The sequence below is a fragment of the Episyrphus balteatus genome, chromosome 3 (assembly GCF_945859705.1).
Source record: "Episyrphus balteatus chromosome 3, idEpiBalt1.1, whole genome shotgun sequence".
Classification (NCBI taxonomy): domain Eukaryota; kingdom Metazoa; phylum Arthropoda; class Insecta; order Diptera; family Syrphidae; genus Episyrphus; species Episyrphus balteatus.
Genome location: NC_079136.1, coordinates 25,305,499 through 25,318,570, shown reverse-complemented (window position 1 = coordinate 25,318,570; position 13,072 = coordinate 25,305,499). Strand labels below are relative to the sequence as shown.

The window sequence follows — 13,072 nt, the reverse complement described above, 5'->3', positions numbered from 1 at the left end:
ACTAATTTATAGGCGCTTTGTGTTTTTTCGAAGTAAAATGTATGATTTACTGAGAAAATTTGATCGGCACTAAGATTTTACTTCACATAGTTTGGGAGAAAATAACAAAACAATTATATCACCTATAATAGAAAAAATAATATCACCATTATTTTGTAAAGAATATTTCCTTTAAGTAATGTTTTGAAAAAAGAAAGAAAATTATTAAAATAATAAAAATAATAAAAATGAAAAGGAAAGAAATAGGTTCCATTATAATAAACTAAAACGTAAAATCTAGTTAACATTGATATTTTAATTGTCAAAGTGAAATTTTCACTATCCACTTAAACTTAAAAAAAATGTCAAAATGATATTTTAATTGTCAAAGTGAAATTTTCACTATCCCACCTGAAATTAAAAAATGTCAAAATGATTATGATAAAATATCAAAATTGATATTTTAATTGTTGGACGACTTTTGTCACTGAAAAATGTTAATTTGATAGCTGTTATTATCAATTTTTTTTTTTCGGTGAAGGAAACAGATTATAGTTTTAGTTAAAAACTTGTCTGGGTACAGGAGCACAGCTAATTGACTCACAACTTTCAAGCATTTCTGTGTTCGTGAAACTAGTATGCAAGAATAGATGGTAGAATGGCTTTTTGGAAGTTTTAAACATCAGATTCTTTTCAAGAACAATCAAAATCTCACATTTATCAAATTAGTTTGAACAGTGGTTCCAAGAGCCTTAAATATTGTTTAAAAACTTAGGTCGGAATTCATAGTCGTTACTCAAGTTAAGATTTTTCTTAACTTGAGCATTGACTTGAGAAAATATTTTTCTCAATCAAACTCGCAAAGAAATTTGACTAATTTACATTTATGTAAACTGTCATCTAAGAATGTACTTTTTTTTTAATAATTCGATATGGATTTGATTTTGTGTTCGACGCGATTTAACGATATTTAACATTAAAGGAAAAAACCGATAGCAAATAATTAAAAAAATATTTATTTTAGATGACAGTGTACTCAAATCAGTCTAATTTTATTGTCAGTTTAATTGAGAAAAATATTTTCTCAAGTCAATGCTCAAGTTTTGAAAAATCTGAACTTGAGTAACGACTATGAATTCCGTACTTAGATCAGCAAAGTCGTTTAGGCCACGAGTAAAAATAGATTTTTTTGATTGAAATTTTGCAGGATATGTTATCTAAGTTAAATGAACATTTTCAAAAAGTGAGACATTAAAATTTCACGTATAAACAGTTTTTCCATGAACAAAAAAAAAACAAAAAAAAACAATCTATCACCGAGTCCAAAAAACTAAGCTGACATGCATGAAAAGGAGAAAAGCCGTTGGTGTGTTCGTCAATAGTATTGAAATTTACTTGAACTTCAAGCATAATTTTTTTGATAAAACCAGAAACCAGGATGGTGAAATATACCTAGTTTAGTAGAGTTAAAATAGTTTTCAGTAAATGATTTTAAGGTCCATAGACCATAGTGCTCCGAAAAAATTAAGTGAAGATCATTACTGACTAAAAAAAAGGTAGGTACACATGAAACAAGAGGGACAAGTTATTAGTGGCTTACTAAAGAAAAAAATTATTAAAAAGAAGTTTACATGTTTAACCGAGAGTACTAGATGTCTGCAGAAGATTAGAAATTGTTTCCTCTTCATGAATGTTACTCTCACAGAAATCGGTTGAAAGAACACTAATCCATATGTCGTTCTTATAGACCTTTTCGAATCTTGCCTTATCGGCCAAGATACACTGAGTCCAGAGACTCAAAGCTAATCCATAACTATCTGAAAAATGTGAATAAATAAATAAGATATCATTATTTTTGTAAAACTTATTATCACTAGAAGAAATCTTTCTTGGAACTGAATTCTGCAGTGATTTGAAAGACTAAAATTAAGTCCATCTAAGTTCACCCTCGACTTTATCCTAAGTTTTCACGGAAAATACCTCCTTTCCAGACTGAATTCGAAATTATAGTGAGCTGGGAGTTTGGCTTGAGGTTTAGATAATTGTTTGTCTATCAATACCTATATGAATCTCCCAATTTGAAGTTGTAAGAAAACATCAGCACTTTTAAAGAATTTAGAGCCGAAAGGTATCCCTTATTCTGAATTGAAATTATCTTTTTTTCATACCGAGTTTTTTATAGTATTCTAGAAAGTTCCCATAACTCATAGTCTAAATGACAAGGATCAACATAACGTTTTCATTAAATGGGCGCTATAATCGCCAGGGTATCGATCTAAATTTATATAAGTGCAAAAGTAGCCTTACTTAACCTAGTTTTCGGGTTCTATTCTGTGCCACTTTTAAACAAAGTCTTTGTGCCTATTTTGTAATCTACGTCAGATACAAAATCTTATACCAGACAAGAAACAATATTCAGAATATTCAAATCTTATTAAAATCAACCATTAATAAGGTTTTTTTAAGGAGATTTCTTATTATTTTTATAGAGAAAATCTTATTGAAATTTGACTGAAAAGTTGCAACTTAGCACTAGAACAAAAATCGTGATCATTATTTTCATGGCAGGTTGGTTCAGGTAGTAAGGTGGGCGACTAATGATTTGAAGTCTCCTGTTCGATTCCCGGCCTGGTCGTCTTTTTTTTTTTTTTTCAAAGCCCTACAAGTGCAGATTTTAAAACAATAAGGAAAACCCGATTGTTTTAATAAGGTTTAATTCTTCTATGAAAACCATAGAGAAATCTTATTGTTTTTGTTCTATTTTATGTGGTCTATTTTTCTCTGTGCAGTAGGAAACCTAGGCACACATTCATTGATACACAATTACCTACATTAAAGAAGAATCGAAAATCCATCATTATTTTGCAAAAAGTCAAACAGAACTGAGTTCTTTTTTAATAAAAAAAACAAAACCAAAAAGTTAAGTGGCGCCCAACGAAATAATTTTTTTTAAACTATGACACATACGACTTAAAAAAAAGGGAATATCATTTAATAATTAAATGTTTTAATTAATTAATTATGCATTTTTTCTATTTTGTAACACAATATTTTTGATATTTAACTCAAAGTCACAAGCAAAACTTCGAAGATGTCTTTATAAAACAAAAATCATCTGACGTATTAATATTTCAGTAAAACAAACCTTCAGTTTTGGACCTTATTATTAAGGTTTTCTTCTATCTCACATATTATATTTGTTTTATTAATAATGACTTCACATTATTCATATCTCATTATTGCTAAAAATAAAAAATGCAGGTGTTTCGAAGGAAAAAATACCGCCAATCACTCCCAAGTAGGTACTTAATTAATTGTTAAACAAGAAAAGTGATTAATATTTAATGCTTATTTTGCATATTGAACAAAGGTCCAAGGTATGTGATTATTTTTTTTCTTCGCTGACCTTCCGTAATATTTCTAACTGATGATGTTAAACATAATCAAGGACGGAACTAGTAACAATATACCTTCGAATCAGTATCTTCCTCAAACAATAATAAATTAAAACGACCTAAAAAATAAGAAATAAAGACCTAACCTATCTTTCAATTTCAATGATTGTCAAAACAACACACGAGCTATCCTAACAAATTCTACATCCTACCTGCGTTCTCCATTAACAATTTAAAAACATAACCCTGTTGGATGTACAACAGAAAAAAATACTACATTTTTCACGGGGTTATCTTCATCATCACAATAACAAAAGAGCGGATTTTCTTTAAGAGTTGAGACTTCGAGTTGAATATAAAAAGGCTACCTCTGCCTCTGTATCAACAAAATGTCTCTCACTGTTATTCTCTCGTACAGGAAAAAACCTCTTTGTTAACACAGATACCTGCGCAGTATATTACTGGTTATAATTCTGTGTTTTTTTTTTTTCCTTCTTCTGCTATTTTCTTTCACATTTCTAGATTCTTGAAATATTTCCTTTTCCAAAATAAAAACCATATTTCTGAAATCAAAAAATCATTAATTTCATCAAAACTTCAAATGTCACTAAAATGACAGACTCTCTGAAAAAAAAAGTAAAATGTCTGATTTTGACAGCAAATTCTCGTTCATGCATAACAAAACTCTGACAGTTTGCAATACTGCTGTATTCTGTATAGTGTATGGGAGATATGCCAATGGGGCCACTAGGCCTTGGTCATGGGGATAAGAGTGAGATGAGAGTGTGATGGCGAAGTACTTCGCACGTAACACAACCATAACAACTGCATTGGGTAGGTACTTCGAGTACCTACTTCCTCCACAGGCAGCTCACTCACAGCACAGAGCCAGAGCAGAGATACGATCTCATTTATAAAGGTAAGGTAAAGGTATTCGTAGAGGTACGAGTACTCCCACTCTTATTCTTCATCTTATTTACCATACACCTTTATTATATTCGCATATTAAAACAACAACAACAACAAAAACAAAAAAAATCTTTACACCAACACAAAGATGCAATGAAGATAGCCGTTCCATAGCCGTGCTATTTCTTTTCATCTCATAAAAAAATATAACTTCACCTGAGCAATTTTTTCGCTAGAAATGGACAGAGAAGAAGAAGCTGAAAAAAAGTATCAATAACGGAAAAGACCATATTTTTGTCATAAAATTTGGGAATTATTTTAGGGGTTTTAATAAAATAGTTGTTGTTTGGGAAAAAAAAAAACATTGCCATCTTGTATCCGTTCTGGAGCCGTTTGCTATTGTTATTGTCGAACAATCGGTTACTGTTTTTTTTTCATCAATTTCTTGTTGATAGGGTAAAAGGGGGTAAGAGCTAGGGGGGAGGTCATAAAGGTTTTGTTATTTCTTTTTTTTTTTTTCTAGCAAACCGATATTTAACCACGAAGGTAAACCACTAATACACAACTAGATATTAGAGCACCACACAATACACACAAACATACACAAGCTTTATTATAACTTGCTGTGCTATTCAACAGCTATTTCACTGTAATACACAAACATACACACACAAACACCATGATAAATATAATATCACGGGTAGTCGATTTCGTTCGTAATTCGTAGTAGCAGAATTAGGGAAAATACTGAATTTTATTCGATTTTTATGATAGGTATGCCCGTGTTTTTAATGGGATTTTCGTTTTCGTCGTGTTGTCGCGTGGTTGATTATTGAATAACAAAAATTTCGGTTTCTGTACTGTATTGTATTCTATCATAGGGCTAATTGGATAGATATGACAAGAACTTCAATTCCAATCAGAAAATAAGAATGTAGTTAGACTTTTTTGTACTAGACTAATCTATGGTTTTAGTTTAAAGATAGTTTTAACTAACCGTTGTTTATTCTTAAGATATCAATTTTTCGTTTAAAGAAAAAAGATTAACTATTTTGGATTAAAAATCTATTTTTCTTTATTTTTTTGCATTCTATTCAAAAAAAAAAAAAAAACTATAAATGACGAACTAAGTACGAGCCGAGCTGCAGTGTAAGATACCAACCGAACCGTTTCGTATTTAACCGTCGACTAAATAATGTTAAATTTTTGTATCCAAGAGATACAAAAGCAGCAGCAGGTAAAATTTGTTGATTCTCACTCTTTAAGAGTTTTATGTTGGTGAAGAAGAATATTATCCCCCATTTGTGGCTCTTTCAAAATTTTCCATTGCGGAAAATCTACAAGTTGTAAAGAGAGTTTATAGAGGTTTGAGTATGTGCGATGCAGTTGAAATGTTTTTCTGTTAAATAACAGAGTTAAATGGGGGAAAAACTGTTAAAAACGGTTAAAAATAAATAATATAGAGAAACATTTGAGTTTGGCTCTATTTAGTACTATAGTAGGATCTTCATAACCGTTAAGAAGTGTTAACCAACTTTTAGAAAAGTGTTGCCAATTGGCAAATCAAATGGTTAATTTAACAATTTCTGTAAAGCTTTGAGACTTTAACGGTATACCTGGGAATGAAATTCATTTCAACAGTCTAATATAATAATTTTACCTTTTTTAAAACGACTGATAAAGATTCCATTTGATTTACTATTAACCTTTTTTATTGCCTTCACCAGGCTGATCAGAGTCGTCTATTTAAAATTTTGTTTCTGTTTCAATCTGATAAATTTAGTTATAAAACTAAATATTGAGCATTAAAATTAGCTTTTAGCATAGGTACCTTCTGAATCAATCAACAAATCAAAAAACATTAAACATATTCGACAAACGTTGATAGATTTCTAACAAAGGAATTGCAAATAGATAGAGTAAGTTCTGGTAATGTGGTATAGGCGGGTAATGTGGTACACATAATTTTTTAAGAAACGAATGACAATGGAGGGACGTCTTTTGAAGCAATAGGTCACAACTTTTTGTAACGAAAAATGCATAGGTACTCAAAAACACGAAAATATTCCATACTTTTCAAAGCTTTAAAAAGCAATATTTACAAAAATGTATTTTTGCAGTAGAACAGGGTTGGAATTACGGCATACGTTCGTTAACGAATGGTTGCTATGTGTCCCTATCGTTTTCTAATAATTAAATAGAGACAGAAATAGTCAAAACGTTAACGTATGATCGTAATCGTGTGCCGTAATTCGACCCCAGTTTTTTTTATTGATTTACGGGATTTCGGTATGAGTTTGGTTTAAATCTAACTTTAAATATATTTTCTTTTTTTATTTTTTTCTACAATATCACTGTTTTTTTCTAATGTGGTATACTTACCATGCTCTAATGTGGTATACTAAAGTCCCTTAGAATATACCAACAATAAAATATTTTATCTGAAATTTAAAGAAACAATATAATACAGTCAAATAAGGAGAAAAAAGGGGTAAATCTCGGAATGAATGTTAGTAGAAATTTTTTTTGCTCAATATCTTCCTTTTGCCATTCTATAACATATCTCAAAAGTCTAGAAAAATCTCATGTCCGCTTGTCTCGATTTCAAGGTCAAATCGCGAAATGGAGATTTTCAAAATTAGCAAAAATAGGCTATGGTATTATATACACACATGATACATGATTTCAAGGTATTTTTTAATGCTGATTCCAAAAAATCTAAAATCAAGACAATCTGACGTCTCTGGAAAAATTTATACCTGTTTTTCATCTGTCAACTCATATTATTATAACAGTTGCAAACTTACTGCCGAAAAACCCTTAAAAGTTATGGTAGAACCAAATTTTGCATGAAGATTTTAGAATTAATCATTATTAAAAATCAAAACAATCCATTACAAAAAATATATATACCTACGAAATAATGGTATTTTTTGATGGAGGGGCAAATTTTAGGATATGCACTAAAGAAGATTCTTGTTCATCTTAGGAATAAGTGCTAATAGGCTAATTTTTTCATTTTAATCTTTGTTTGGATATTCTTTAACTACCCTCAAAAATCTAAAAAAATCTCATGTCCGCAAGTCCTAATTTTCTTGGTTTGAAGATAAGGTGCAGATTTGAAAAAATTGAAAAACTACTCTTCAGATATTTGTGTCAGATCAACATAAATAAGGTACATTACTTTTCAGGGATGGTCATATTGATTTGTTTCTTTGTTTTGTTGGAATCAGCGTTAAAAAATACCTTGAAATGATATGGGTTATGTTGGTATACAATGTGCTTCTATAATTGATAAAATTATTATTTATTATTATATATAATACGAGAAGCATTTCAATTAGATAGGTAACATCAATCTATAACATAGAAAGTTTTATTTTAAATCGAGTTTGCACTTCAGCTCTTTTTGAGGTAAGTACTGAAAATTTAAATTGATGACAATATTTTTTTTTTTGTAAAACTAAACAAATTTTGAATCTGAATTATGTGTAATAAGCACTACCTTTCATTTAATATATAAAAAGTGAAAATAACCCCATCTGTTTGGGAGCTAGAGCTAATTTTCTTCGAAAAACAGTGAAAAAACAGAGATTTTTGATACTTTGAGCGAGTGTCGGCACCATTTAGACTTATCCAATCGAGCTGAAATTTTGGCTATCTAAAAATCTGCAAAGGCGGAACATTTTATGGGGTTCCCCCGAAAAAAATTCGACAAAAATTTTTTTCTATGGGAGTTGCGGTCACTCTAGTAGAGTGTCCGCAAGAAATCGATTTTCGAAATTTGGTCGGGGGAACCCCATATTGTTTAGTTTTACAAAAAAAAAAAATATTGTCATCAATTTAAATTTTCAGTACCTACCTCAAAAAGAGCTGAAGTGCAAACTCGATTTAAAATGAAACTTTTTTTACTGTTTTATTTAAAAAAAAAATCGAAACATTTAACAGATTTCTAAAAAACAAAATACTTAACATCGTGTTAAATTTCTTATACATAATTATTGAAGTAAATACTAAAAAATTTAATCAAGTGACTTACTTAAAGTAGTTTTGGAAGCATCAGGATATAATTTTCGGCACTCACTGACTACCTGAAGTACATATGGTTTTTGTTCCTCATCTTTAGTTAAAAGATTATTAAAATCGGTTATTAACTTGACTCCTCTTTCTGCCATGTCATTTACGACTTTAAGTGTTTTCACTTTCTTAAAGCTTTCTTTAAAATAGGGGTTTTCGGGCCAAAGATTTGGAGGTTCTTTGAGAAAACTTGTGTCTATTTTCAATCGGCCGAAAAAGTTCAATGTTTCTTTGTTCACAATATTTTTTAACCCTGCTGTGACAAATTGTTCAATTTCATGTGGATGTAGCTTTGGATTTAATATTCTGTTGGTTTCTGTTTCTCTGTTTTTTAAAATTATGTTGGCCATTTCTGATTTTTCGCCATCTGGTAAAGTTGGGTCAAAGAACGCCAGACCTACCAGCTCTGAACTCAAATACCATAAATGGTTTGAGAATTTAGCAAGAGCCTTCTCTGAAATGTCTTTGTCTATCTTGCGGTATTCAATGAAATCACGCAAAAGATCAAGATCTTGTTTAGGAGCCAGATAAGCTCTTGGGGCATTAAACCAAGCCTTGCAGTAAATTTTTACGATGAAAACGCAGATATCACCGAGAGCGTTACGTTCCTCGTTACTCAATTTAAACTGGCTTCGAAACATGAATATTTTTAAGCTATAAATAGCTTTGGCCATCCACCTAGCATGATGAGTGGCTCCTGGTGTTCTGAATCCAACTACGCTTCCATCTCATTTTCCTGCTACCCGATGGCCCAGAGGTTGCCTGAGATAGAGAAACATCCATTCTATCCCAATCCGCAGAATTCTGGCTATATACTTCTTCTTGAGCTTCCTCCTCCGTCCCCTGTGTTTCCGCGTCATCTTCAGTATCTTTTAAAATCAGTCAACATTAGCAAAGATCTAATTAAAATGATAATAATACTAAAGCTTACCAATATCAAATCTGAATTCTTCAATTCTGCGTTTTTTTTCAGTAATGGTCAAGGCATCTCGATGTGCTATATCAAAGAGATCGTCCATTTTCAACGCAAATTCTTTTATTTTATTTTTGGTGCTTTCAAGCGTTTTGTTTTTATTTCGTTGGTGATTTCTCCACTCATTGTAAAGTTTTTCTAATTTAACAATGGCATCTTTTTCATATTTTGTTTGAATTCTGGCTTTTTCCCAAAAAATAAGTACCTCTCGAATGACAAGTCTTGCAGATTCCTTTAAATTTAATTTTACAATTCGCAAATTAAAAAATAGTGTTGACAAAACTTGACGATTTGAGGGTAATTTACACCCTGTTATTTGATGAGACGGATAGCCTACAAGAAAAATTTTTTCTCGGGTGTTTGCTGCCAATGCCATATCAACGAACACAAAATATATCTGGAAAAAACTAACAATTCTTAAAACTTCTTTTAATCTTAAAACAAAAACGCAACAGAATTAATACTCACATTTTATTTTAAGTTAATTTATTTTATATACAAAGGAAAATTAGCAAAAAGCGAGAGTTTATCTTAATAAAAAAGGGGCGGACTGGCCCAACGGGCATTCTGGATTTTTCCCGGTAGGCCTCGGGCAAGAAAACATTTCTTAAAAGCACTTGAAATTCAATTTTTAAATTCACTCACATCATGCTTCAAATCGGTTTCTGGCCTTTTTAGTCAGTATAAATCTATTGGGCCCCTTATAGATCTTTCGAGACCTATAGAATTATGTTTGTGAGCCCCCTATGTATGTTTCGAGGCCCACAGAATTATGTTTGCGGCATTTAAGTCAACGTAGGCCTCCTATGGATCTTAATGGGCCTACCGAATTCTGTTTGTGGGTCCCCTATGGATTTTCAAAGGGCCCCATATGGATATTTCGAGGCCCACAGAATCATGTTTATGGCGTTTAAGTCAATGAAGGCCTCCTATGGATCTTTAGGGGCCTACCGAATTCTGTTTGTGGGTCCCCTATGGATTTTCAGGGGGCCCCATATGGATCTTTCGAGGCCCACAGAATTATCTTTGTGGCCTTTAAGTCAATGAAGGCCTCCTATGGATCTTTAGAGGCCTACCGAAATCTGTTTGTGGGCCCCCTATGGATTTTCAGGGGGCCCCATATGGATCTTTCGAGGCCCACAGAATCATGTTTATGGCGTTTAAGTCAATGAAGGCCTCCTATGGATCTTTAGGGGCCTACCGAATTCTGTTTGTGGGCCCCATATGGATCTTTCGAGGCCCACAGACTTATCTTTATGGCCTTTAAGTCAATGAAGGCCTCCTATGGATCTCTGGAGGCCTACCGAATTCTGTTTTGGGGCCATATATGAATCTTTCGAGGCAAAAAACAAAAAAACAACAAAAACTTAATCTGTATAGATTTTTGAAAAATCCAGATAATTATCCAGATTTTACTTTCTCTCGATAAAAACAGTGGTGCCAAGGTACTTTATTTGTTGTGTTAAGCCTGAACTACATCAAAACACAAAGTCAAAAAAGTACAAAAAAGTAAACACGATGTTTTTTCTTCTTCCCCCTAGTAGCTTGTTTGTATATCTCTCTTTCATTTAAAAAAAAGTATTCGGTTCAAAAAGCTTGAACAAGACCAAGCTTTCGATTTTCACAAAGTTTCGATTTGTGAAAAAACAAATACACTGAAACAATATTTTATATCCTTTCCGTAAGGTAGCTCTTCGATCACATAGTTCCTGTCATTTTCCGAAAAAAAAGCTCTTTTGACAAACAATTGAAATTTCAAATACATTCGATTCCCTATAAGTCGTACTGTATCACTAACGATTCTCGAGCTACTTGTATTGTTTCAACCGTCCTTTGCTTCAACAGTACCTAATCTCCCCTAATTAGAGATTAAGGTGACAAAATATGAAATAAAAGTAACAAATTGAGTTTTTAAAAAATATTGAACTCTTAATTGTTTTGCAGCAAAAAATATTTTGATTTATTAATTATTTCTTATTATTAAGAAATGTTTTAGTGAAAGAATTGTAAAAAACAAAAATCTATTATGAGCGGAGAGAGGAAAAAAGAGTTGCAAAGTCGGGACTTTTCGAAATTTCGCAAAAACTGCATTAAATCGAAAACCGTAAGAATTTGAGATGAACAAGTTACCAAATTCTGAGAGTCCTTAAGTTAGCCTATCAGCATATTTCGTTTGATCCATTACTTTTGGGACACCCTGTGTATACAAAATATTTAACAAATTTTAGCAAACACGAGTTGTGGTATAATTACGGTGACCATATTTCTGGGAGCAAAACCCGGAACAAAAAACATTATAAAATCGTAATAGAATGCATAGATAAAGTTGCTTAGAATATCAAAGCTTTTTATGTACCTGATAACTCACAAAAATATTTTTAATTTAATTTTATAAGAATTTTAATATCAATTTAAAAAATGATATAAAATTTAATTAATTTGTCGAAGTACCTAATTTACCGGTTCAGTAAAAGGTACTGTTAGTAACTGTTAAAAGTATTATTTTTTTTTTGTAACATGTAATTAAAAGTTTTGAAATTTTAAAGGGTTCATTATTCAAAAAACTTTTTCTTGTAAAGCTTTAACATGACAAACAAAAGCACTGGATAAATTCACGAAAACTTTTAAAAATAAATGCTTTTCTTTGAAAAAATAAATGATTTTTAGCATTTACATTTTCCAAACTTGGTCAATTAATTAAAAGTAGGTACAATTAATAAGAAGGACTATCACCGACTAATTTCTATAAGTCGGTTAATGTGGTTGCAGTCCTCGTAAAATGCCACATGTTCCGAAAAAATAGATAAAACGTCCTTAACAATTATTCCTGACAGACCAACCCCTTATATTTTAGAAAAAGAAGGTGCAATAAAGACGAGATCGTTAATAAAACATCAAGCTCTTCAAATGTCTCTGTTAAAAAATATTTCTAATATTTTTTATTTATATTAAGAACATACATACATTTTGAAAAAAAAGAGCTTGTTTCTAATTATTTTTCGACCACTGTACCTATATAAAAAAACAATTTCTCATATCAACTTTTATTTTTAAATATTTCGAGTAAGTAAATAATTATGTAAGTATTTTGTGGCCCTTTTCCTAAAAGTCCCGGAAGGCCCTTTGACTCCCAGTCCGCCCCTGCTCGTGAAGCTTAAACTTCATAAAAAAAACAACAAATATGTATTTTACAACTGCATTTTATTTTGTTTCTATAAAAAAAAACGTAAATAAACAGAAAAATTATTTCTCTAAAATTTAATTTTTTTTCTATTAAAAGCTTAAATCCTGAAAATTCCATAACACTTCGTTGAATATCTTAAGATTTGTTTTAGTTTGTCACGACAATTGTCAACATTGAGTTAGCCCGATGTTAAAGCGCTCGCCTATCAATCCAGGCATAGCAGGTTCAACCCCCACTGGGTGCCCTTTTTGTTTTGTTTTTTTTTTTTTCAGTCAATTTTACTCTGTGCTTCTATAATTGATAAAATTATTATTTATTATTATATATAATACGAGAAGCATTTGTAGGCATTCAATTAAAAGAAAAAAAATAATTTTACAATGTCATCTTTTCTGATGCACCCTGTATTCCGAAATACTTAACTAAACTTTATATGCATCAACTAACGTTTTGATCGTATGATCTTCCCTATGTAAAAAGCATACCGTTTAATGATTTTGTTATAAATATAGCTGTCGTATTGCTATCTGATGCTCTTTTTTTAATAAACTGTAA

General features: G+C 31.2%; 1 protein-coding gene across 1 annotated transcript in view; it reads right to left on the bottom strand.

Moving 5' to 3' along the window:
• The window catches only part of LOC129915851 (uncharacterized), a 337,223-nt gene extending 331,786 nt beyond the window's left edge, over window positions 1–5,437 (bottom strand). The window contains exon 1 of the mRNA XM_055995543.1: window positions 5,281–5,437. The gene's annotated coding sequence lies outside the window, so the exon portion shown is untranslated. The remainder of the gene's footprint in view (window positions 1–5,280) is intronic.
• Window positions 5,438–13,072: the final 7,635 nt, after the last annotated feature.